This window comes from Vulpes lagopus, chromosome 19 (genome assembly GCF_018345385.1).
Source record: "Vulpes lagopus strain Blue_001 chromosome 19, ASM1834538v1, whole genome shotgun sequence".
NCBI classification, from domain to species: Eukaryota; Metazoa; Chordata; class Mammalia; order Carnivora; family Canidae; genus Vulpes; species Vulpes lagopus.
Window position 1 is genome coordinate 1,244,916 of NC_054842.1, and position 24,414 is coordinate 1,269,329.

Genomic DNA, 24,414 nt, shown 5'->3' on the forward strand with positions numbered 1-24,414 from the left:
CTGGCAAGTCCTCAGGGGAGGTTAAATCACAGATAAATGATTTTATATCACATTTCACCTTCACCTTCACCCATAGGGCCAACTCTCTTCAGCTTGCTAAGATGGCATTGTCTACTCCCACCAACCCCTCGCGGAGATGTTGCAAAGTAAATGAATTTTGTAGAGTTCAATTTTTAAATAAGGACTAGGAGGACACATAGCAACATGCTAACAGGGATTTTCTCTGGGTGGTGAATGATTTATTTGATCTCAATTTTAGTTTTTAAGTTTCATGCACTGAGTGCTTTTCTTCTGTCAACACAATAAAAAGGATATTTTATTTTTTATTTTAAAAGTAGGTAAGTGTGAATATCAACTAATAGAGCATGAGAAATGGTAAATTCCTGTGGATGACCTGTTGCATTCAGCACCTGTGTAAAAGCTGGGCCCGGGAGCCACCTGCCCAGTTTCCCCAGCTGCTAAATGGTGACCTGGTCCCAGATCTGGGGCCTCCTGGCCTCTAGTGTGCTGCTGTTCCCTGTGTGCTGGAACCCTTGAGCAGAAGCACGTCCAATTACCACGCTTCCATCAGCACAACGCTGCAGTCAAGCCAGCCCTTCCGCACGTTAAACAGAGACATTTGGCCCAGACACAGGCTGGCAGCTGCAAAGGTGGCCCTTCCCATAGGAGAACTACTCAAACACTTCCGTGAGTGCGCACACTGCTGGAGCCCAGAGCGTGGAGCCCAGCACTTATTACACTTAAGCACTGGAACCGCCCTGAGAAGGAACCTCTGTTCCCCCAGAGAACTGGCTGGGGACAGGATGTGAGCAAAGCTGGCTGAGAAGGGCTGAGCAGATTGCAAACCTCAAAAACAAATGCTGGTCTGAAGCCACGGGTCTCACAAACATAGCTGCACATTAAATCAGCTGGGGAGCTTTGCAAAATCCTAGCAGCCAGGGCACCTTCAAACCAACCCAACCGGAATCTCCGGGCTGGAGCCGGTGGTTTTTTCACTGACCAGGTGATCCTGATGTACAGCTTAGGCTGGGACCGAGGGTCAGCCATGCTCTTCTGTAAAGGACCAGAGAGTAAATATTTTAGTGTTTGAGCCACATGGGGCTGTGTCACAACCACTCTGCGGCTGAAGAGTGAAAGTGGCAGCAGATGACCATGAATGAGTGGGGTGACTATGTCCCAATAACATTTTATTTGCAAGACAGCCTCAGCCTGGGCACCTGGGTGGCTCATTTGGTTCAGTGTCTGACTTTTGATTCAGCTCAGGTCATGATCTTCAGTTGTGAGGTGGAGCCCTGTGTAGCCTGCTTAACATCTCTCTCTCCCTCTCCCTCTGCCTCTCCCCTACTATTTCTCTGCCTTTCTAAAAAATCTTGGGGGTGGGGGGGAAACAGGCCCGGCCAGATTTGGCGCCAAGGCCCCACCACCCTTGCTTGGTTCACTTGGAAACTTGAGCCAGAGTCATCAGTATCCCCAGGAGAGCGGGCCCACTCCCAAACTGTTTGATCAGTAGGCCTGGGGTAGGCCCAGAATTCACATTTCTGACCAGCTCCCAGGAGCTGCTAACACTGGTCTGAGAAGCGACGGTCAACAGCTGCTGTAAACTGTGTTTGACCCCAGAATCCATCCCAGGACGGCAGAATGCCTACTGTCCACCCCCCTAATGCCTGCCTCAGGGACCCATGGGAGGTGCTAGAGAATGGGCTGTCCTACCACCCACTCCAGCTACTCAGTCCAGCCACCTGCCTCCACTAGTCTCCACCAGGACTGGCGAGGGGCATGCAAGAGGAGAGAGCCCCGGCGGCAATCTGGAGAAAGCTTGTCCTGGGCCAGCCCCAGAAAAACCTTGTTCCATCCGAAATGAGTTTGCCAAACTCACCTTTCATTCAAACCGGCCCCAGGTTCAGTCCTGTCTGCTGGAAGCCCCAGAGGGCAGCCCTCACCAGCCAGCAGCCCCCCATCCTGAACTGCCTGCCAACTGGACACTCTGAGACTCTCCAATAACTCCAGACATTTTCAGAAAACAGCCTCATCCTCAAGGATGGGAGTGAGAGCAAAGCCACCAGGATGAGCTCTCACAACATCAGCAATGGCCATAATTCAATAGGAATAATACCTGGGGGTAGTGAACCAACAAAGTTTTTAAAGACTTTATTTAAAGTTATTTAAAGACTTTATTTCTTTTTTTTAAGATTTCGCTTATTCATGAGAAACACACAGAGAGACAGAGACACAGGCAGAGGGAGAAGCAGGCTCCACGCAGGGAGCCCAATGTGGGACTCGATCCCAGGACCCCAGGATCAGCCCTAGCCAAAGACAGACGCTCAACCACTAAGCCACCCAGGTATCCCTAAAGACATTATTTCTTTAAAGCAGCAAAATTGAAAGTAAATACAGAGATTTTCCAAATACGCCCTGTACCCACACACATATAACCTCCCTCCACCCAAAGGGTTTGCATCATAGTTCACCCACAGTGTTGCACATTCCATGGTTTTACACAAACATATAATGACAAACAGCCATCATTATAGCATCAGCCGGAGTGATTACACTGCCCTAAAAGTCCTCTGTGTTTCTATTCATCCCTCCTTCCCCCATCCCATCCTTGACAACCACTGATCCTTTACTGCCTCTATAGTTTGGCCTTTTCCACAATAATATGCATCCGAGGTCCCTCCATGTCTCGATAGCTCATTTCTTTTTATTGCTGAGTAATATTCCATCATCTGAATGTGCCACGGTTTATTTATGGGTTTACCTACTGAAGGACAGCGTGGCTGCTTCAAAGTTCTGACAATGATGAATAAAGCTGCTCAAAACATCCAGGTGCAGGTTTTTGTGCAGACACAAGCTTTTAACTTCATAAGTACCAAGGAGCACAATTGATCATATGGTAAACAATATCTCTGGTTTTGTAAGAAACTGCCAAATTGCCTTCCAATGTGGCTGCACCATTTTGCATTCCCCCTGAGCACTGCGTGAGAGTTCCTGTTGCCCCATGTCCTTGCAGTGCTTGGTGCTGTCTACTAGGTTTTGACCATTCAAATAGGAGTGCAGTAGTATCCCATTGTTGTTGTTGTTTTTGTTTTTAAGATTTTATTTATTTATTCATGAGAGACACAAAGAGGGAGGCAGACACAGGCAGAAGAAGAAGCAGGCTCCATGCGGAGAGCCCAATGTGTGACTGGATCCCAGGACCCCAGGATCATGCCCTGGGCCGAAGGCAGGCGTTAAACAGCTGAGTCACTCAGGCGTCCCCCATTGTTGTTTTACCTGTTATGTTCACCATTTCCCTGGTGAGCATAATGCAGAGCATCTTTTCACGTGCTTGTTTGGCATCAGTACATCTTTGCTGAGATGTGTCTGTTGGCCCATTTTTTAATGGGGCTATTTGTTGTCTTATTGTTGAGTTGGAGGAGCTCTTTGCACATTTTGGATAATAGTCTTTTATCATATATGTCGTTTGCAAATATTTTCTCCTAGTCTATGGCTTCTTTTCTCATTCTCTTCATGATGTCTTTCACAGAGCAGAAGTTTCTAGTTTTAGTGAAGTCCACCTTACTAATTCTTTCTTTCATGGATCGTGTCTTCGGTGTTGAATCTAGGAAGTCATCACCAGACCCAAGGTCGTCTGGGTTTTCTATGGCACCTTCTAGGATTGTTGTAAATTTTGTTGTACATTGAGATCTGTGATCCACTCTCAGTTAACTTTGGTGTAGGACACAAGGTCTGTGTCTAGATTTATTTATTTGCATATTGACGTTCAGTTGTCCCAGCACTAGTTGCTAGAGAGACTGTCTTTGCCTCATTGCATCACCCCTGTCCTGCTGTCAAAGACCAGCTGACTGTATTTATGTGAGTCTGTTTCTGGGGTCCCTACTCTGTTGCATTAATCTATTTGTCTTATCTCTCTCCAAGGCAGTGAATGTTTGTCCTCAGTAGTCCTGCTTCCGAACAGCCCTGAGGTTCTCACAACTCAAGGAGCCAGATCAACCCCCTCCCACCCATTTCCACGATGGTGGCACAGGCAGCCTGCCCCCGCACAGTTGGTTCTCACAGGTGTAGCCTGGAGTCTGGGACGTCCAGAGAACCAGCTCCCAGAAAGGCAGACGTCAGCACTGCCCCAAATGCAGCCCCCTTTGCCATCTCAAGTCAAAACAGGAACATCTTGGCTCAAAATCTGGGAACATTTACATGAACTCTGAGCCCCCTTTCAGTCATAACTCCCCTGATATACAGGAGCTCCTGCCCATTAATAGAAAGTTGGTCCCTCAGAAGGAGCTGTATGCCTGCCGCTCTGAGGGCAGGGGGTTTCTGGCACATTCTTGTCTACCTGCAGCTCAGCCACCCCCAGGTCCTGTGGGTTCCTTGAGAACAGACTCTAGCACAGATGAGCCCTAGAGAAGTTATTGATAGGATCTCAATGGCCTCCTACATTGTTACAACTTACAGGCTGGCTTTACAAATAAGGAAACTGAGGTTGAAGCACATCCTGAGTAGGTGGCAGACCTGGATTTCACCCATGCTCCTGTCAGACTCTAGGCCTACCCATGCTTATCACTTTCTGGAGCACTCAGTAGGTGCTCAGTAAACACTGGTAGAGCAGATGACCAAGGAATGGATGAAGTATGGCTGGCTTCACTCTGAAACCCATTTTCTACCAGTGAACTTTGCTTCAAGCCAGCCTCAGATCCTTCAGAGAGTAGACTCCTCACTCGTCTCCCTGCCTTGTGGTCTGTCTCTTCTTTGTGTACAGGAGCCAATCCTCCATGCGCAGTCTGCCAGGCCCTGGACATGATGGATCTCAGCAGCCAGCATCATGGCACCAGTACATCAACACAAGGCAGGTGCTGGGTCACAGTAACCCCTGTATTCCCGAAGAGGCTCTGCAACAAAACAAATGCCACAAGTCTCCAAGAGTGGCAGCATTCAGAAAAGCCCGTCCCCTTACATGACTTTAGCCAATCCATAATGACTCTAGGGCAGCTGGTCCAGCAAGGTAATGAAGGGACACCAAAGTGTCACCTCCCCTCCTTACAGAAGCATTTTCCCTTCTAACAGCCAGGCCTTTGCTGTCTCTGTGGCCCAGCTCTGCCCACCCACCAGTTGTCTTTCAAAGGGTCCATCCGTCCCCTCTGCAGGACACAGAGACCCTGCTGGTACTGGCTGAAAGAGCACAGCACTGAGGTGGGTGGTGTGCTTCCAGAGAGGCCAGGAGCCCAGCTCTCCAGCAACTCATCCAGCGATGAGGACAAATGCTCAGAAACCAGCTCAGCCTCCATGCAGGGAGGCTCAGATTCAATCAAGATGCATTTGATCCCAGCCAGGATCAGTCCTCGAAACAGAAAATGCATTCAGAACACTCGGACCCAATTCCTGCAAAGCAGGCCGTGATAAAAATTTTTATCAAGAAACTCTGACACTGAGTCCCCCGGGAACTCACCAGGGGGCATGATGCACTGCATGCAAGGCTCAAGGACTGGCAGAGATCACACATCTCTGAGAAATAAGTAATTGAGAACTGAGGATATCCTGGGACTTGTTTGAAACATGTCTGGAACATGTCATTTGAGGAATGACAAGATGAAGAGCAAGAGAACACTAGAGAGAAAAAGGGAAGATTAAAAAAAGAAAAACATTTCTGAACAGAATAAAAAAAGTCACGTAGATAAATTTTAAAAATCAGTTTTTAAAATGAGTCAATAGGGATCCCTGGGTGGCGCAGCAGTTGGGCGCCTGCCTTTGGCCCAGGGCGCGATCCTGGAGACCCGGGATCGAATCCCACGTCAGGCTCCCGGTGCATGGAGCCTGCTTCTCCCTCTGCCTGTGTCTCTGCCTCTCTCTCTCTCTCTCTGTGTGACTATCATAAATAAATAAATAAATAAATAAAAATTAAAAAAATAAAATAAAATGAGTCAATAGAACATCATGGTTGGGCTGCAGTGAGAGAAGAATCTTATTACCTACAAGGTCAAGAAATGGGTTAAGCAACAGCACCCAGTGCTTGCAGTCACAGGGACACAAACCTTCACCCGTGGCTTGTGAACTCCTAGGCCTTTTGAGGAAGAAATCTGCAGCTGCTGTTAAGTTTCAAAATATACACACTCCATGACCCAACCATCTCCTGCTGGAATTCATCCCACAGGCTTCGCAGCACTGTGTGTTCACTGTGTTGGTCGGCTTGCTTTGTGTGCTTGTTTTCCAGCCTTGTGCGAGACAGCTAACACTGGAAACCACCGAATGTCCAGCGGAAGAGAGAAGCAGAACTTGTTAAACAGAAAAGTGGTTAAATCAGCTGTGGCATATTCATTCTCTGGAATATTAAGTAGCAACCCAAAAATAAAGACTCCGATCTCTGCCTCTGGTCTCCGTGGATTAACTCATGTCCGCTTTGTCTTTGTTTGTTGCACTTTATTTTGTCTGTAATTTCCATTTCCTATGTCTGTGTTTTAACATAAATGTATCTAAAGAGGCACAGCCTTGAATATAATTTAAAACAGCATAACAAAATGGTGGGAGAAAAAAGTCATGTTTTTGTTTCTGATATTTTTGTATAGGGGCCATCCTGGAGCGGATATGATATGCAGAGGCACACAGGGGACCTGGCAATGTCTGCTCTCGGCCTGGCATCAGTCTTAGTTGCTAAGTGCTTACTGTGCTTTCACTCTTCACTAATTGCACGTGTTTTTGGATGTTCTTCAGTGCGTGTGTCAAATTCCATAATATGTGAACTTTAACACTGCATGTGAAATCAGTTTCCAAATCATAAAATATAAGTCACAATTCAGTTTTTCCTGGTACAGGTAAGAAAAAAAAAAAAAAGGTCAAATGTTCATCAAAATAGTGAAAAATAAAACACAGTGCATCATCTGGTGGAGAATCAACCAAACATTTGAGCTCTCACCAACCTTTTCAGTTCTGTGATATGTATGCTAGCCTTAGCCTTTCTTTTTTTAATCTTTTGATCCCTTTTACCCATTTCTCTCCCCTGAGCATCACCTCTGATAACCACCAATCTGTTCTCTGCATCTATGAGCTTGGTTTACCTTTTATTTGTCCTTTTAGATTTTACATATAAGTGAAATCGGACAGTATTTGCTTTCACTGCCTTATTTCATTTAGCATTAAAGACCATCCATGTTATCACCAGTGGCAAGATTTCCTTCTTCTTCGTGGCTGAGTAATATTCCACCATGTGTATGTATACACCACATCTTCTTTATCCATTTATCTATCAATGCACACTTGGGTTGCTTCCATGTCTGGCTATTATGAGTAACAGTACAGTGAGCATGGGTAGGGGCAGATATCTTTTTGAGTTAGTGTTTTCGTTTTCTTCAGATAAATACCCAGAAGTGAAATTACGGGGTCATATGATAGTTCTGCTTTTAATTTTTTGAGGAACTTCAAGTACATTTTCCATAGTGGCACACCAATTTACAGTTAAACCAACAGTGAGCAGGGGTTTCCTCTTCACCACATCCTCACTAACACTTGTTATTTCTTGTCCTTTTTGGAATAGCCATTCTTTTCATGTACCTGTTAGTCAATGTACTGTTATATGAAAAGAATAGTTTCCTATATCCATAGTGTGCTCCCATTTAAGTTAAAAAAAAATCTCATGCATATGTATGTTTGTAGGAGTACAGAGACGGATGTGGGAGCATGCATAGGAAGCTGCCAACACAGATTACCTTAGGGTGAGGAGTGTCTGTGTGTGTGTGATAAGAATAATTTAAAATCCTAAAGTTATAATCCCAGTTCCAAAGCCTAACTACACCTCAATCATAAAAGGAGAATGAAGTCATCAAAATTAAAAATTTTAATTTATGAAGACAACACTTATATAATGAAAAGAGAACCCACAGATTAGGAGGAAACTATGTAGTATGTATATGTGATAAATGATTTATATCCCAAATATATAAAGAAATACAAATCAATTGTACTGGGTGGCTCAGTGGTTGAGTGTCTGCTTTAGGCTTAGGGAGTGATCTCAGGGTCCTGGGATCGAGTCCCACATTGGGCTTCTTGAGGAGCCTGCTTCTCCTTCTGCCTGTGTCTCTGTCTCTCTCTCTCTCTCTCTGTGTGTCTCTCATGGATAAATAAATAAAATCTTTTAAAAAAAAAAAGAAATACAAATCAATAATAAAAAGACAATCCAATTTCAAAATGAGAAAAAAACATGAACAAATGCTTCATAAAATAAGATCCATGGAAAAAGCATAAGATGTCCAACACCATTAGTTATCAGAAAAATGCAAATTATAACCACATTGAGATGCTGTTCTGTATCCACCAAACTGGCTAAGATTACAAAGATTGATAGTATCAAGTGCTGATGAGGATGTGGAGCACCAGGAAATCATATGCCCTTCTTGGGAATGAACAATGGGACAGCCACTTTGGAGAACAGTCTGGCAGTTTTTTTATGAATCTAAACCCAATGATTCAACAATGCCCCCCTGCCAAGGGAAATGAAAACATAAGCTCACATAATGAACAAATTGTTCAAGAACATTTATAGCAACATTTTTCATGACAGCAAAACCTGGAAAAAATGTCATTGTACATCAACAAGTAAAGGAACAAACAAAACATGGTCTCTTCATAGAATGGAATACTCCCCCAAGAAAAGGAATGAATAAGCCATACAAGCAACTGCCTTCATCCTCAAGAACATTATAACACAAAAGAAGTGGGCTAGGAGTGCTACCTCTGCAATTCGGTTGATGTGGAGCTGATGGGCAAGGCTGGTCTGTGCAGAGGAACCGGAATGCTGGGTACCTGAGGAGTAGGTAGACAGCGCAGGGGCTGCTGGGGGTGGAATGTTGTCTCCACTGGGTGCCCATTAGCCAAGTGCCCCTCCCTTTCTGATGCAGCAGAACAGATTAGAATATCAGGGTGCCCTCCTATACAGAACATGCTAGATCACCAGTTGGTGCAAACACACGCTGAGTGCCCATGTTAATCACTGTCTTGAGAACACAGAGATCCTGTCCTCCCTGTGTATTTGCATCAAGCAGAATGTGCAGAAGAATGGGTTTTTCAGCATTCAAGGCTATGGGCTCCCAAGGGTGGCCAACCCAGAGTGTCTCCCTTGTGAGGAAGAGTGGCTAGGTGGCAGGCTTCGGCCCTGGAGTGCTGGCCCTACAGGGAGGGAGGGCTACAGAATCATTAGGCTAAGTTGCTCTACTATAAAAGCTTGCTGCATGTAGGTCCCAGCACTGGATGCTTTGTTTAAGGGGCTGCTCCTGGGCTCTCGGTCTCTCAGTTCCCCCACCAGACCTATGTCTTGATTACTGTCTCTAGGAATTTTCTCTGGCCTCACAGGAGCATCACCCACCCTAGCCTCAGAGTCTGCTGGGATGCACAACCCCACCCAGAGAAGAACAACCCCCCCTGTAACCTCTGATGGGAGAGGAACTGCCCTCCAGCTGGAGCCCATAACGTGATTTAATATACTCTGCCATATGCGCAGAGCTCCTGCCTTCATTACCTCAGCCCCAAACATCCGAGTAAATTAGTCACAGGGGAAGGCTGCAGGCTGCAGAAGGTAATAAAACATATTGACACTGCCAAGAGTTAATTAAAGCTTTCACAAGAGTTCACTCAAGAAGGGCCTTTGAGTTCAAGCCAAACCCCAAAGCATGGGGACATTAATGAAACTCACACATATCCCCAGCATGGCCATCTAGGTGGGTACTAATAAGCCATTGACAATTAACACAAGTTTACTCCTTCTTAAATAACTTAATTTGCAAAAGCCTAGTGTGAAAGACAGCATTCCCAGTCGGCAGAGGCAAAGGGAGTCTTAGAGATATACACTTGTTTTTTTACAGAACGTAAAAAAAACATATGGGCAGAGAGGAAATAAATAAGACAAAGAAAGGTCACTGGGTGCACGGTTCATTCAGGTCAAATGATAATGCCTCTCCCTGGGGGCACGGCCAGGATCCCAACGCTGGACAGTCGGTGGAGCCAGTGGACACCCAGATAGAGAGGAGAGCCAGAGAAGCCACTAGGAGGACCTAAGCCAACACCTGCAAACACACAGCCTGCAAGGGAACCACACACAGGACAGGAGCAAGTTGCCACTGCAAAGGTACCTGCCCCACCCCCAGCCCCAGCAACCAGCTGTATTCAGGGCCACCAGGAGAGGGGTGGCATGGCCTCCCTTGGGGTAAAGACTGGGGCACCTCAGACCAGAAGCATGTTTCCAGACCCATTCCAGAGGGACACCCAAGACTTTGTCTACCTGGTTATTTGGAGGATTAACTATACCTCCAAATTGCTGTGTAAATCCTGCAAAAGTAAAGATCACTAAAGATGGGATAAAGGTGAGGGAACTAGTAAAACTGGTAAAACCAACCCTAAATCTCCCACGAGAAGGGGCTTGTTTAAGAAGGACCAAATTGGAGTCCAGGAATTGGAGTCTGGAGATTTTATGCAAAAACTACAGAAACTAATAGTAGAAGGAAAGCCATTGCTTTGTTATCTGCGGTTCCATGTCAGCATCGAGCCAAATGAATGACACTCAAGATTTATAGGCGCCTCCGGGAAGATACAACCAGGGCACATAACTAATGCAGTAATAAATGAGGCACCAGATGAAGAGGGGGGATTGGGACAGAGATGCCATCTCCAAATCATTTAAGTCAGCAGTCGTTCTGTGAAAAGTGTGGAGGGTAAACACGGAGGCAAACCAGGGCCATAGGGCAGGTGCGCCGAGTGGGTGGTCTGAGACCCGTTTGGAGATACAGCTGGGCAGGACGGGCTACCTGGATCCTCAGGAGCTATTTTTTTAATTTTTTAATTTTTTTATTTATTAATAAATAATTAATAGGATAAACGAGATAAACGAGAGACAGACAGAGACACAGGCAGAGGGAGAAGTAGGCTCCACCACGCAGGGAGCCCGACTCAGGACTTGATCCCGGGACTCCGGGATCACCCCCAGGCCAAAGGCAGGAGCTAAACCGCTAAGCCACACAGGGATCCCCCTCAGGAGCTTTTTTTTTTTAAACAAATTTCATTTTTATTGGTGTTCAATTTGCCGACATATACAATAACACCCAGTGCTCATCCCATCAAGTGCCCACCTCAGTGCCCATACTCATTCACCTTCCCCTCCTGCCCACATCCCATCCACCACCCCTGGTTCGTTTCCCAGATTTAGGAGTCTCTCATGTTCGTCTCCCTTTCTGATATTTCCCACTCATTTATCCTACTTTCCCCTTTATTCCCTTTCACTATTTTTTTTATTCCCCAAATGAAGGAGACCATATAATGTCTGTCCTTCTCCGATTGACATATTTCACTCAGCATAATACCCTCCAGTTCCATCCACGTCGAAGCAAATGGTGGGTATTTGTCATTTCTAATTGCTGAGTAATATTCCATTGTATACATAGACCACATCTTCTTTATCCATTCATCTTTTGATGGACACGAGGCTCCTTCTGCAGTTTGGCTATTGTGGACATTGCTGCTAGAAACATCGGGGTGCAGGTGTCCCGGCATTTCATTGCATCTATATCTTTGGCGTAAATCCCCAACAGTGCAATTGCTGGGTCGTAGGGCAGGTCTGTTTTTAACTCTTTGAGGAACCTCCACACAGTTTTCCAGAGTGGCTGCACCAGTTCACATTCCCACCAACAGTGCAAGAGGGTTCCCTTTTCTCCGATCCTCTCCAACATTTGTGGTTTCCTGCCTTGTTAATTTTCCCCATTCTCACTGGTGTGAGGTGGGATCTCATTGTGGTTTTGATTTGTATTTCCCTGACGGCAAGTGATGCGGAGCATTTTCTCATGTGCGTGTTGGCCATGTCCATGTCTTCCTCTGTCAGATTTCTCTTCATGTCTTTTGCCCATTTCAAGATTGGATTGTTTGTTTCTTTGGTGTTGAGTTTAATAAGTTCTTTATAGATCTTGGAAACTAGCCCTTTATCTGATAGGTCATTTGCAAATATCTTCTCCCATTCTGTAGGTTGTCTTTTAGTTTTGTTGACTGTATCCTTTGCTGTGCAAAAGCTTCTTATCTTGATAAAGTCCCAAAAGTTCATTTTTGCTTTTGTTTCCCTTGCCTTCATGGATGTATCTTGCAAGAAGTTACTGTGGCCAAGTTCAAAAAGGGTGTTGCCAGTGTTCTCCTCGAGCATTTTGATGGACTCTTGTCTCACATTTAGATCTTTCATCCATTTTGAGTTTATCTTTGTGTATGGTGAAAGAGAGTGGTCTAGTTTCATTCTTCGGCATGTGGATGTCCAATTTTCCCAGAACCATTTGTTGAAGAGACTGACTTTCTTCTAGTGGACAGTCTTTCCTCCTTTATCGAATATTAGTAGACCATAAAGTTCAGGGTCCACTTCTGGATTCTCTAGTCTGTTCCATTGATCTATGTGTCTGTTTTTGTGCCAGGACCACACTGTCTTGATGACCACAGCTTTGTAGTACAACCTGAAATCTGGCATTGTGATGCCCCCAGCTATGGTTTTCTTTTTTAATATTCCCCTGGCTATTCAGGGTCTTTTCTGATTCCACACAAATCTTAAAATAATTTGTTCCAATTCTCTGAAGAAAGTCCATGGTATTTTGATAGGGATTGCATTAAAAGTGTAAATTGCCCTGGGTAGCATTGACATTTTCACAATATTAATTCTTCCAATCCATGAGCATGGAATATTTTTCCATCTCTTTGTGCCTTCCTCAATTACTTTCAGAAGTGTTCTGTAGTTTTTAAGGTATAGATCCTTTACCTCTTTTGTTAGGTTTATTCCTAGGGATCTTATGCTTATGCAATTGTAAATGGGATTGACTCCTTAATTTCTCTTTCTTCAAGCTCACTGTTAGTGTATAGAAATGCCACTGATTTCTGGGCATTGATTTTGTATCCTGCCACACTACCAAATTGCTGTGTGAGTTCTAGCAATCTTGGGGTGGACTCTTTTGGGTTTTCTATGTACAGTATCATGTCTTTGGCGAAGAGGGAGAGTTTGACTTCTTCTTTGCCAATTTGAATGTGTTTTATTTCTTTTTGTTGTCTGATTGCTGAGGCTAGGACTTCCAGTACTGTGTTGAACAGCAGTGGTGAGAGAGAGCAGTGGACATCCCTGTCTTGTTCCTGATCTTAGGGGAAAGGCTCCCAGTACTTCTCCATTGAGAATGATATTTGCTGTGGGCTTTTCGTAGATGGCTTTTAAGATGTTGAGAAATGTTCCCTCTATCCCTACACTCTGAAGAGTTTTGATCAGGAACGGATGCTGTATTTTGTCAAATGCTTTCTCTGCATCTATTGAGAGGATCATATGGTTCTTGATTTTTCTCTTGCTGATATGATGAATCACATGATTGTTTTATGAGTGTTGAACAAGCCTTGTCCCGGGAATAAATCCTACTTGGTCATGGTGAATAATTTTCTTAATGTATTGTTGGATCCTATTGGCTAGTATCCTGTTGACAATGTTTGCATCGATGTTCATCAGGAATATTGGCCTATAATTCTCCTTTTTGGTGGGGTCTTTGTCTGGTTTTGGAATTAAGGTGATGCTGGCCTCATAGAACGAATTTGGAAGTACTCCATCTCTTTCTATCTTTCCAAACAGCTTTAGTAGAACAGGTATGGTTTCTTCTTTAAACGTTTGATAGAATTCCCCAGGGAAGCCATCTGGCCCTGGACCCTTGTGTCTTGGGAGGTTTTTGATGACTGCTTCAATTTCCTCCCTGGTTATTGGCCTGTTCAGGTTTTCTATTTCTTCCTGTTCCAGTGTTGGTAGTTTCAGGTTTTCCAGGAATGCGTCCATTTCATCTAGATTGCCTAATTTATTGGCGTACACCTGTTCATAATATGTTTTTAAAATGTTTGTATTTCCTTGGTGTTGGTAGTGATCTCTCCTTTCTCATTCATGATTTTATTAATTTGAGTCTTCTCTCTCTTCTTTTTTTTTTTCCTCTCTCTCTTCTTTTTAATAAGGCTGGCTAATGGTTTATCTATCTTATTAATTCTTTCAAAGAAACAACTTCTGGTTCTGTTGATCTGTTCCACAGTTATTCTGGTCTCGATTTCGTTGAGTTCTGCTCGAATCTTTATTAACTCTCTTCTTCTGCTGGGTGTAGGATCTATCTGCTGTTTTTTTCTCTAGCTCTTTTATGTGTAAGGTTAGCTTTTGTATTTGAGTTCTTTCCAGTTTTTGAATGGATGCTTGTATTGCGATGTATTTCCCCCTCAGGACTGCTTTTGCTGTATCCCAAAGATTTTGAATGGTTGTATCTTCATTCTCATTAGTTTCCATGAATCTATTTAATTCTTCCTCAATTTCCTGGTTGACCCTTTCATCTTTTAGCAGGATGGTCCTTAACCTCCAAGTGTGTGAGGTCCTTCCAAACTTCTTCTTGAGATTTAGTTCTAATTTCAAGGCATTATTGTCTGAGAATATGCAGGGGACGATCCCAATCTTTTTTTTTTTTTTTTTTTTAAAGAAAGCTTTTTTTTTTTAATTTTTATTTATTTTTGATAGTCACAGAGAGAGAGAGAGGCAGAGACATAGGCAGAGGGAGAAGCAGGCTCCATGCACCGGGAGCCCGACGTGGGATTCGATCCCGGGTCTCCAGGATCGCGCCCTGGGCCAAAGGCAGGTGCTAAACTGCTGCGCCACCCAGGGATCCCGATCCCAATCTTTTGGTATCAGTTCAGTCCTGATTTGTGACCCAGTATGTGGTCTATTCTGGAGAAAGTTCCATGTGCACTTGAGAAGAATGTGTATTCAGTTGAGTTTGGATGTAAAGTTCTGTAGATATCTGTGAAATCCATCTGGTCCAGTGTATCATTTAAAGCTCTCATTTCTTTGGAGATGTTGTGCTTAGAAGACCTATTGAGGGAAAAAGAGCTAGATTGAAGTCACCAAGTATAAGTGTATTATTATCTAAGTATTTCTTCACTATGGTTATTAATTGGTTTAAATATTTGGCAGCTCCCACATTTGGAGTTTATATATTGAGGATTGTTAAGTCCTCTTGTTGGATAGATCCTTTATGTATGATATAGTGTCCCTCTTCATCTCTCACTACAGTCTTCGGGGTAAATTTTAGTTTATCTGAGGATGGCTACCCCTGCTTTCTTTTGAGGACCATTTGAATGGTAAATGGTTCTCCAACCTTTTATTTTCAGGCTGCAGGTGTCCTTCTGTCTCAAATGAGTCTCTTGTAGACAGCAAATAGATGGGTCCTGCTTTTTTATCCAGTCTGAAACCCTGCACCTTTTGATGGGGTCATTAAGCCCGTTCACATTCAGAGTTACTATTGACAGATATGAGTTTAGTGTCATCATGATATCTATTCAGTCCTTGTTTTTGTGGATTGTTCCACTGAACTTCTTCTTAAAGGGACATTTTAAGAGTCCCCCTTAAAATTTCTTGCAGAGCTGGTTTGGAGGTCCCATATTCTTTCAGTTCTTTCCTGTCGTGGAAGCTCTTTATCTCTCCTTCCATTCTGAATGAGAGCCTTGCTGGATAAAGTATTCTTGGTTGCATGTTCTTCTCATTTAGGACCCTGAATATATCCTGCCAGCCCTTTCTGGCCTGCCAGGTCTGTGGAGAGGTCTGCTGTTACCCTAATACTCCTCCCCAGAAAAGTCAGGGATTTCTTGTCTCTTGCTGCTTTAAGGATCTTCTCTTTATCTTTGGAATTTGCAAGCTTCACTATTAAATGTCGAGGTGTTGAACGGTTTTTATTGATTTGAGGGGGGGGGACTCTCTATTTCCTGGATCTGAATGCCTGTTTCCCTTCCCAGATTAGGAAAGTTTTCAGCTATGATTTGTTGAAATACATATTCTGGCCCTCTGTCCCTTTTGGTGCCCTCGGGAACCCCAATTAAACGTAGGGTTTTCTTCCTCAGGTTGTCACTTATTTCCCTTATTCTATCTTCATGGTCTTTAATTGTTTGTCTCTTTTTTCCTCGGTTTCCCTCTTTGCCATCAATTTGTCTTCTATGTCACTCACTTGTTCTTTCACCTCGTCAAGCCTCATAGTTAGGACTTCTAGTTTGGATTGCATCTCATGCAATTGATTTTTAATTTCTGCCTGATTAGATCTAAATTGTGCAGTCATGAAGTCTCTTGAGTCCTTTATGCTTTTTTCTAGAGCCACCAGTAGCTTTATAATTGTGCTTCTGCATTGGCTTTCTGACATTGAATTGTAATCCAAATTATGTAACTCTGTGGGCAAGAGGACTGTTTCTGATTCTTTCTTTTGAGGTGAGTTTTTCCTGCTAGTCATTTTGCTCAGTGCAGAGTGGCCAAAAACAAGTTGTATTGGGAAAAGGAGAAAAAGAGAGAAGAGAAAGAAGAAAAGAAAAAGAAAAAGAAGGAAAACAGAAGAAAAGAGAAAAAAGGGGGGGGCAAACAGAAGTCAAAAAAGGAAAAACAAGGGGGAGTATCCTCTGGTTCTGTATATTGTAAGTCCCTCGACTTCCCCTGGAACTTTCCAGTGCTGCTTGGTCAATAATTTGTTTCTCCCCTGTCCTCTAGCTGGTCTTCTGGGGGAGGGGCCTGTTGTGCTGATTTTCAGGTGTCAGCACTTGGGGGAGCTGCTCAGCCCCTGACTGGTGCAGGGCTCGGTGAGTAATGTTTAAGCTGCTTATCTGGTGAGGCCACTGTGAGGCTCAGTGGGGGCTCTTTACCCCGTGAGGCCCCAGGAGGAACAACCGCAGTGGCGGGGCCAGCTCTGCAGCCCTGGAGTCAGCCCCCGCAGTAGCTCCGGGGCTCTCCGTCTGCAGGGCCTGGGGGCTCTGGGGCGGGGCCGCTGATCTGCTCAGCTCGGGGCAGGAGCGTCCTTGCTGTCCTGGGCCCTCCCGGCCTCTGCCTGTCCGGGGGAGGCCGGATCCTGGGCTGTGTCCCGGCGCCCTGTGCTCCGGTGCCTGCGCCGTTGGATCCGCGCTCCCGCCCCGCAGCCCCCTCCGCGGAGCCGCCGCCCGAGCCCCTCCGAGCTGCTCCGGGTCCCGCCGTGCGCGCTGCAGCCCTTAGGGAGCTCGACGCACTCTCCCGGGGCGCAGGTGCCTGTTAGTGTCCCCGGGAGCCCGAGGGCATCCCCGCCCTCCTGGGTCCTGCTCCAACTCCCTGCGAGCCCCTTTCCTCTGGGATGGTTGGTGCAGCTCCTGCTTCTCCGGGACGGGGCTCTCCTGTCCTGGGGACACTCGCCCCGGCCTCAGCCCGGCTCCTCACGGGGCCCCTCCCCCTTGGAGGCCTTTTGTTTCTTTATTTCTTTTTCCCCGTCTTCCTACCTTGATAGAAGCGCGAACTCTTCTCACTGTAGCGTTCCAGCTGGTCTCTCTTTAAATCTCAGGCCGAATCCGTAGATTTTCAGGATGGTTTGTAGGTTATCTAGGTAATTTGGTGGGGACAGGTGACTTGGGGGCCGTACTCTTCCGCCATCCTGCCCCTCCTCCCCTCAGGAGCTTTTAAAATGTCCATTGCCTTGGGGTGCCTGGGTGGCTCAGTGGGTGAAGGGTCTGTCTTCAGCTCAGGTTATGATCTCAAAATCTGGGGAATCAAGCCCGGCATCCAGCTCCCTTCTCAGCAGGGAGTCTGCATCCTACCCCCCTTTGCAATTTCTGCCACTCCCCCTGCTTGTTCTCTCTCTCTCTCTCTCTCTCTCTCATAAATAAAAAAATCTTTAAAAATAAAATAAAATGCTCATTCCAGCTCTACACTCAGATCCACAGAATGGGGGTTCACAGAGAAGCAAATGGGCTACATCTTTACCAAGTTTTCAGGGCTACTCTGATGAGCAGCCACCACAAAAACCAAGAATGACCCTGGAAGCTCTTGTGCTCTTGAGGCCCCACCCACACCCCAGTGCCTCAGTGCTGACAGGACACTACAAGCACCAAATTAGCCAGGGCACTCTCTTCCTGGTCCTGAGACAGCCTATGATCCTGAGGCTTCCTTTCCCTCAAGGTCACCTGCTCTGAGACACCCCCCCCCCACCGCCATTCCAACAAGAACCTGCCATGAGCCCGCCCTGAAAGCTGTCCGCCCGCCCCACTCTCCAGTCATATCTCCTTGTGTGGAAATAAACAAGACCATCCAAATGGAACAAGCAAAACCTACTTTTTCAGAACTGGTGAAAGCAAGGGAGGTCAGCCACCATCTCCTGCCCATGTTAGATAGTGGAACACAGGTTGTGGGAGAGGTATATGACAGGAAAGAGAGGGGAGGTTTGGGGTTGGTCTGCAGGGCAGGCAGATGACTGTATGTAGGGCAACCCATGTGACTGGTTAGGGAAGCATATCTGCTTTCTTGTCTGGTTGATGCTAAGTTGGATACAAGGACACGAATTAGGGAAGTGGGCAGTTATTGACCAAACCTGACTGTTGGGCCAAGTGCTACAGAGGTTGTGGTCTGGCTTCCCGGGCTGGTGTTGCAAGTGTGGGGTCAGAATTCTATTGCCGCATACAGTCTGGCCACCATCTGTTATGTGTATGCATCTCTCACTGGGATCACCTCCATGATATGCTGAGTACCCTCCAACCTTTGTCTCAGGGTCTATCCCAGGGGACTCAGCATAGGACCTTCCCTGAAAGACAAGGATGAAGCCTGAGTGTTTTCTGAGACAGTGAGCTGGAGGCAAGCCCCCAGTGGGTGCCACCTTATAGGCCATGAGGGTGCTCGTCCAGTGGGGGGTTGGCCCTAAGTATGGCAGCAATGAAAGGAAGTCTTCCCCTTCCTGACACACCCTGTGGCTAACAGGGCAATGGCCCCCAGAGATGCCCAGGCCCTGACAGTGAGACTAGTTAATATGGCCCTTCCAGGGCAAAAGGGATTTGCAGATGTGATTCAGGATGGTGAGGTGGGGGAGGGGAGTGGCCCTGGTTACCCAGGTGAGCCTTCAGTGTAATCACACTCATCCTTAAGGAGCAGAGAATCTGGCTTTGGTCAGAGACATGAGAGGGGAAGACAGGTCAGAGACACACCTTCCTCAGCAGGCAGCAGTTCCCAGGGACATGGGCTGCACTGGGCTCTAGACCCTGAGGCCTCTGGCCTTGTGCCTTTTCCTCCTCATCCTCTCTGGTACCAGACTCTTCCAGGGATTGCCCAGAGTTCCACCTCCAAGCCCCAGAGAAGAGACTACCCTGGCAGTCCCTGCTCATGAAAGCTTGATTCAACGAGCTGTAGCTCATGGGGGCATCTCAGCAGGGCGGGTAGGGGACGATTTAGGGTGACCACACAACATCAATGTCTACACACGGCCCTTGGCTCTCCCAGGGCCAGGCCATAGGTCACACTGCTGTCACTGTTCTGCAGGGTGAGGTTTGAATGGCCTTGCCAATGACTATATAAAACTAAGTTCACTTTCAACACCACCACTTGCTCCCCCAGGGTCAGGCAGCTCCAAGAATGATCCCAAGATCCAGGACCACATGATGAGGCCTGCACTGGCCTCCACTGTTCCCAGCTGTAGCCATGTGACCTGTCCTAACAAGGAGCACCCCAACACCTGCACACCAGGCCCTTGCTGGTGCTCTGCCGTCAGCTCTTACCCTTTTCTCCTCCTTCCAAGAAAACTCCCACCTAATCATCAGAACCCAACTTCAATATCCCTTCCAGGGAGATAGTACATCCCACCTGTTACGGGGGAGTCCTCTGGGGAGCAAATGAGGTGGCGCTGGGTGAGCAGGAGCCTGCTGGGGAGTGAGGATAGTTGGAACTCAGGAGGATCAATGGGCGTGCAGTGTCTGCCATGAACCAAGCGGACTCAGGCCACCCTGGGAAAGGGGTGACCCTGGCGCAGGTGGCTCTGTGCAGCCAAGGACAACCCTCCTGGGGCTGGGTGAGTGAGTACCTTGGTCCTGCCTGGGGGCCCAGTGGTGTCCTTCCCCGTCCCGAGCAGCCGAAGCACAGTGAGCAACTCCACCCTCTGCTCTCGCCAGCTATCCAAGTGACACCTGCTCTCCCCTCCGCTGAGTTCTTTATGACCAAACCTGGGCCTCGGACATCCCTCAGGACAGGCACAGAGAGCTCTGCAGACACAGCTCTGGTCTCCAGACACCCACCTCGATCTGACTGAGGGTCTGCTGCCTTCTTCAAAAGGCTCACAAATAACATGATGTTATGAGTAATTGTCATAGTGACAAAGCCAGGTGAGGAGTCTAGTCCCTGCACAGGTGAGAATGCATCAGGGCTTCCGAGGATATTTACCCACAAAACATAAGGGTGAGAGGAGCTCATCCTGTCAGGACCAGGCTCTGTTCCTGCTCTGCTTACCAACCCATAACCCTGGGGCTGACCCACCAGCACTTTGGGCTCCAAATCCCCAAGCCGAGAGCTCCCCCATTCCACACAGAACAATCACGTGTAAAGACTGGCAACTCTTTCCCACAAAGTTCACCAGGCTACTGACAGGTAAGGTTGCCAGATTTGGCAAGTAAAATACAGAAAACCCAAGGAAATCTGAATTTCAGATAATGAATAACTTAGTCCAAGCACATCCCATGTAATATTTAGGATATACTAACAATTCACTTGCTGTTTCTCTGAAATTCAAATTTAGCCCTATATTTTAAGTGGCAACCTTAGGTAATGGGAGTTAGAAGACATGCCCTGCCTTGAAGTCACCTCCACGCAGATGCCACAGCACTGGCCACGAGGAAGACATGTTGTGTCCAGCCTCCAAGAATCAATCCACTTCAGTGCACTGAAAATTGACTGTTCTTGTGGTGCCTGAATTCAGTTTCACCCTTCGATCTAGGCTTCCATCACCACTGGCAAGCTTCTTAGTCCTCCTGGTGAACAGCATTACCTTCTGCACACTCCCTGATCAGCTGACCACTGCAAGTACATACCCTTGATACTGACCCAGCCACAAACCTGTTTCCCATTTGTGTCAGTTGGGCCCCTTTTACGTTAGGGGGAAAAATAAAGAAAAAAACCCTTGAAAATCCAACTTGAATGGTCTTACAAAGTAAGGCTTTTATGGGAACTAATAACTGGAAAATCTAGCAGTACATGAGCTTCAGGATGAGTTTGATCAAAGGGTTGCCACCGCTGAATCTTTGTAATTCTCTACCCTCTTCTGGCTTCCTCCGCAGCCTGTATTCATGTAGCAAGACACCTTCTAGCTCTGGGGGCTACATACTTCTTTATTCATCCACGGGAGAAAGAGAGAAGGAAGGAGAGAGAGCAGGATGGAGGAATGAGAAATAGCTTCTCCTCCCTCAGTTAAAGAAAATAAACCCTTCACTGGACTCTGATGGAGCCACCTCCAGTCACTTGCCCACCTGAACCAACAGAGTTGACATCGACCAATCAGAACCCCTTCCATGAGCTGGGGTGGTGGTAGCCTCTCCGAACCACTTGGCTACAAGGCCAGTGTGCCTGCTGCCCCACTGCTCCACCCAGGCCATGCCCAGCATGAAGGCAACAGCACCTTCACTGGGTGGATAAAGTCAGGGAGACAGGGGCCTTTCAAAAACGTTTGGACCTGAATTCTTTCTGGACACACTTGAGGCAGATAACTTGCCCACATCCATGTCCCCACTCCCACATGCTTTTCTTATGATGTGACAGTGACACTGTGTCACTAAAAGGTGGAGTTGAGTTTGTTTCCTACCCTTTGAGTCTCAGTGGCAGAAGTAACACTGCGCTCATTTCTTGGATCACAGCGCCAGCATGTGGATAAAATTCTCCTCACACTCCCAGCAGCCCTGGAGAAATGTATAAACTGCATCCTTTGTGAACAGAGAAATAAGACAAAACAAGTGTCTTACGGGCTCACCACTCAGATAACCACCATTGACTCTGAAAAAGAAAGTATAAGCAGGACATAAAGGTATGAGAAACAAGCAAACAAACAAAAAGAAAAAAGAATTACAATGGCAAAGAACATAAAGGTATCAGAGGCCCAGCAGATAATCCTCTCCAGGGGCAACCAGTTTTTGTTTCTTCCATTCCTTGTTTAGGTTCCCCCCCAAAAATCTCTCACTCGCACAGCACACCAAAACTCCCAAGGCCACTGCTCCCTGCTCTACAAGGCCCTGTGACATTTCTGCTTACCATCATTCGGAACCACCTGCCCTTTGAATCTGTCTCAGTGCACTGGGCCACCATCAGAGACCCCCATTGACAAACTGGTGTCTGTGCACTGACCAGAGCCTAGGAGTCAGTGCCCGCTCATCCCAGCCAGGCACAGATCCTCAAGGGCCAGGCACTGGGCCCAGCAGGGGAAGGAAGAGGAGAGCAGCAAGTACCCAGAAGCCACAGCCATACTGCCAGGGCCTGGGCCCCTGCTCTGCTCTTCCTGCAACGTCTCACTCTCCCCGTGCCTCACTTTCCTGCCTGTACAGACAAGACAGGGATTAACTGAGATAGTACCTAGCACACAGTAAATGCTTTCCACATCTCCCTCTCACCATTACCATTTCCACCACTCACCAAAGGAGCCCAGTGACCTGGTTGTGGCCGAGACAGGCAGCACAAAGCAGGGCTGCTCAGGATCTGGAAAAACAGCAGGACCGTTCAGATGTCCCTTTGGCTTCTCAGCTGCGTGTCTAAGAATCTGGGGACAGCACAGTGTTACAATGGGATGGTTCAGGTCAGCTGAGCCACACTAGGCACAAACAAGCTGGGTCTAGGACAGGTACTCGGCCGTGAAGCCAGGACCCTCCACCACTGCACGGGTCTCCCCAACCCCTCAGAGCTCCACTCTGGAGCCAGGTCTGCCCAGGTACTGTGGCCTGCACCATGAGGACTCAACCTCTCCCACCTGGCCACTCCACCCCAAGCCTTCTCACCCTCAGCCCCTCCTCCCAGGATCCCAGACCCAGGGGGAGAGCCATGGACTGACAGAAGGCATATCCAGGATTAAACACACTTGCTCCGGCCACAGGTTGTAAAAATCTGAGCCCCAAATCCACCAAAACTGGCCTCCTGACCCCACACTCATTCTCACCTCCGTGGAAACAAACAGGTGTGCCAAGGAACGTCAAATGTCAGATCTCAAAGGTATCCCAAGGGGCCTGCCAGCTCTTCCCTCTGGACAAGGCTGTGGCCTTCAACTGTGTCCTCTAGGATGCCAGGACTCCAGAACGTTCCAGAGTGTTCCCAGAACCCAGTGTAATGTCCCTGTGTTGCTGAGCAGATAAATCTGCAAGTAGCCTCCTATATTGGAAAGAGCACTGTGGAAGATTCTGTTAACCTTAAAGATAAAAGTCACTTATTTTAATAGCAAAAATGGGTTTATTCAAGAATAGCAGAGAACTGCAACTTGGAACATGCAAGCTACTGCAAAACCATGGGCAAGTCGAACGGAGCAGAGGAACATTACTTCATGAAGAAGAAGGAAGAAGGAGGAAGTGGGGAGGTGTTATTTGGAACCAGAGCCTACTGGAGAGAGGTAAGAATTGAGGATGAGGAGGAGGGGCAAGGTGGCGGAAGAGTAGGGTCCCCAGTCACCTGTCCCCACCAAATTACCAAGATAACCTTCAAATCATCCTGAAAATCTACGAATTAGCCTAAGATTTAAAGAGAGACAAGCTGGAATGCTACGTGAGAAGAGTTCGCGCTTCTATCAAGGTAGGAAGACGGGGAAAAAGAAATAAAGAAACAAAAGGCCTCCAAGGGGGAGGGGCCCCACGAGGAGCCGGGCTGAGGCCGGGGCGAGTGTCCCCAGGACAGGAGAGCCCCGTCCCGGAGGAGCAGGAGCTGCACCAACCTTCCCGGGGGGCAAAGGGGCCCGCAGGGAGTTAGAGCAGGACCCAGGAGGGCGGGGATGCCCTCGGGCTCCCGGGGACACTAACAGGCACCTGCGCCCCGGGAGAGTGCGCCGAGCTCCCTGAGGGCTGCAGCGCGCACGGCGGGACCCGGAGCAGCTCGGAGGGGCTCGGGCGGCGGCTCTGCGGAGGGGGCTGCGGGGCGGGAGCGCGAATCCAACAGCGCAGGCCCCGAGCACAGGGCGCGGGGACACAGCGCAGGATCCGGCCTCCCCCGGGACAGGCAGAGGCCGGGAGGGCCCAGGACAGCGAGGACGCTCCTGCCCCAGCTGAGCAGATCAGCGGCCCGGCCCCGGAGCCTCCAGGCCCTGCAGAGGGAGAGCCCCGGAGCTACTGCGGGGGCTGACTCCAGGGCTGCAGAGCTGGCCCCGCCACTGCGGTTGTTCCTCCTGGGGCCTCACGGGGTAAGCACCCCCGACTGAGCCCTGCACCAGGCAGGTGCTAAGCAGCTCCCCCAAGTGCTGACACCTGAAAATCAGCACAACAGGCCCCTCCCCCAGAAGACCAGCTAGAGGGACAGGGGAAAAACAAATTATTGACCAAGCAGCACTGGAAAGTTCCAGGGGAAGCCAAGGGACTTACAGTATACAGAACCAGAGGATACTCCCCCTTGTTTTTTGCTTTTTGACTTCTGTTTGCCGCCCTTTTTTCTCT

At 47.5% G+C, this 24,414-nt stretch overlaps 1 protein-coding gene and 1 long non-coding RNA gene across 2 annotated transcripts in view; both read right to left on the reverse strand.

Moving 5' to 3' along the window:
* LOC121478716 (adipocyte plasma membrane associated protein) overlaps positions 1 to 24,414 on the reverse strand; it is a 165,162-nt gene that overhangs the window by 68,566 nt on the left and 72,182 nt on the right. The window lies entirely within an intron of this gene.
* LOC121478718 lies at positions 2,246 to 23,500 on the reverse strand. The gene is made up of 6 exons (XR_005984576.1): positions 22,941 to 23,500; positions 22,424 to 22,547; positions 21,603 to 21,790; positions 6,027 to 6,226; positions 5,444 to 5,601; positions 2,246 to 4,886 (listed from the first exon to the last, which is right to left on the reverse strand). It is a non-coding gene; the product is annotated as an uncharacterized LOC121478718 (long non-coding RNA).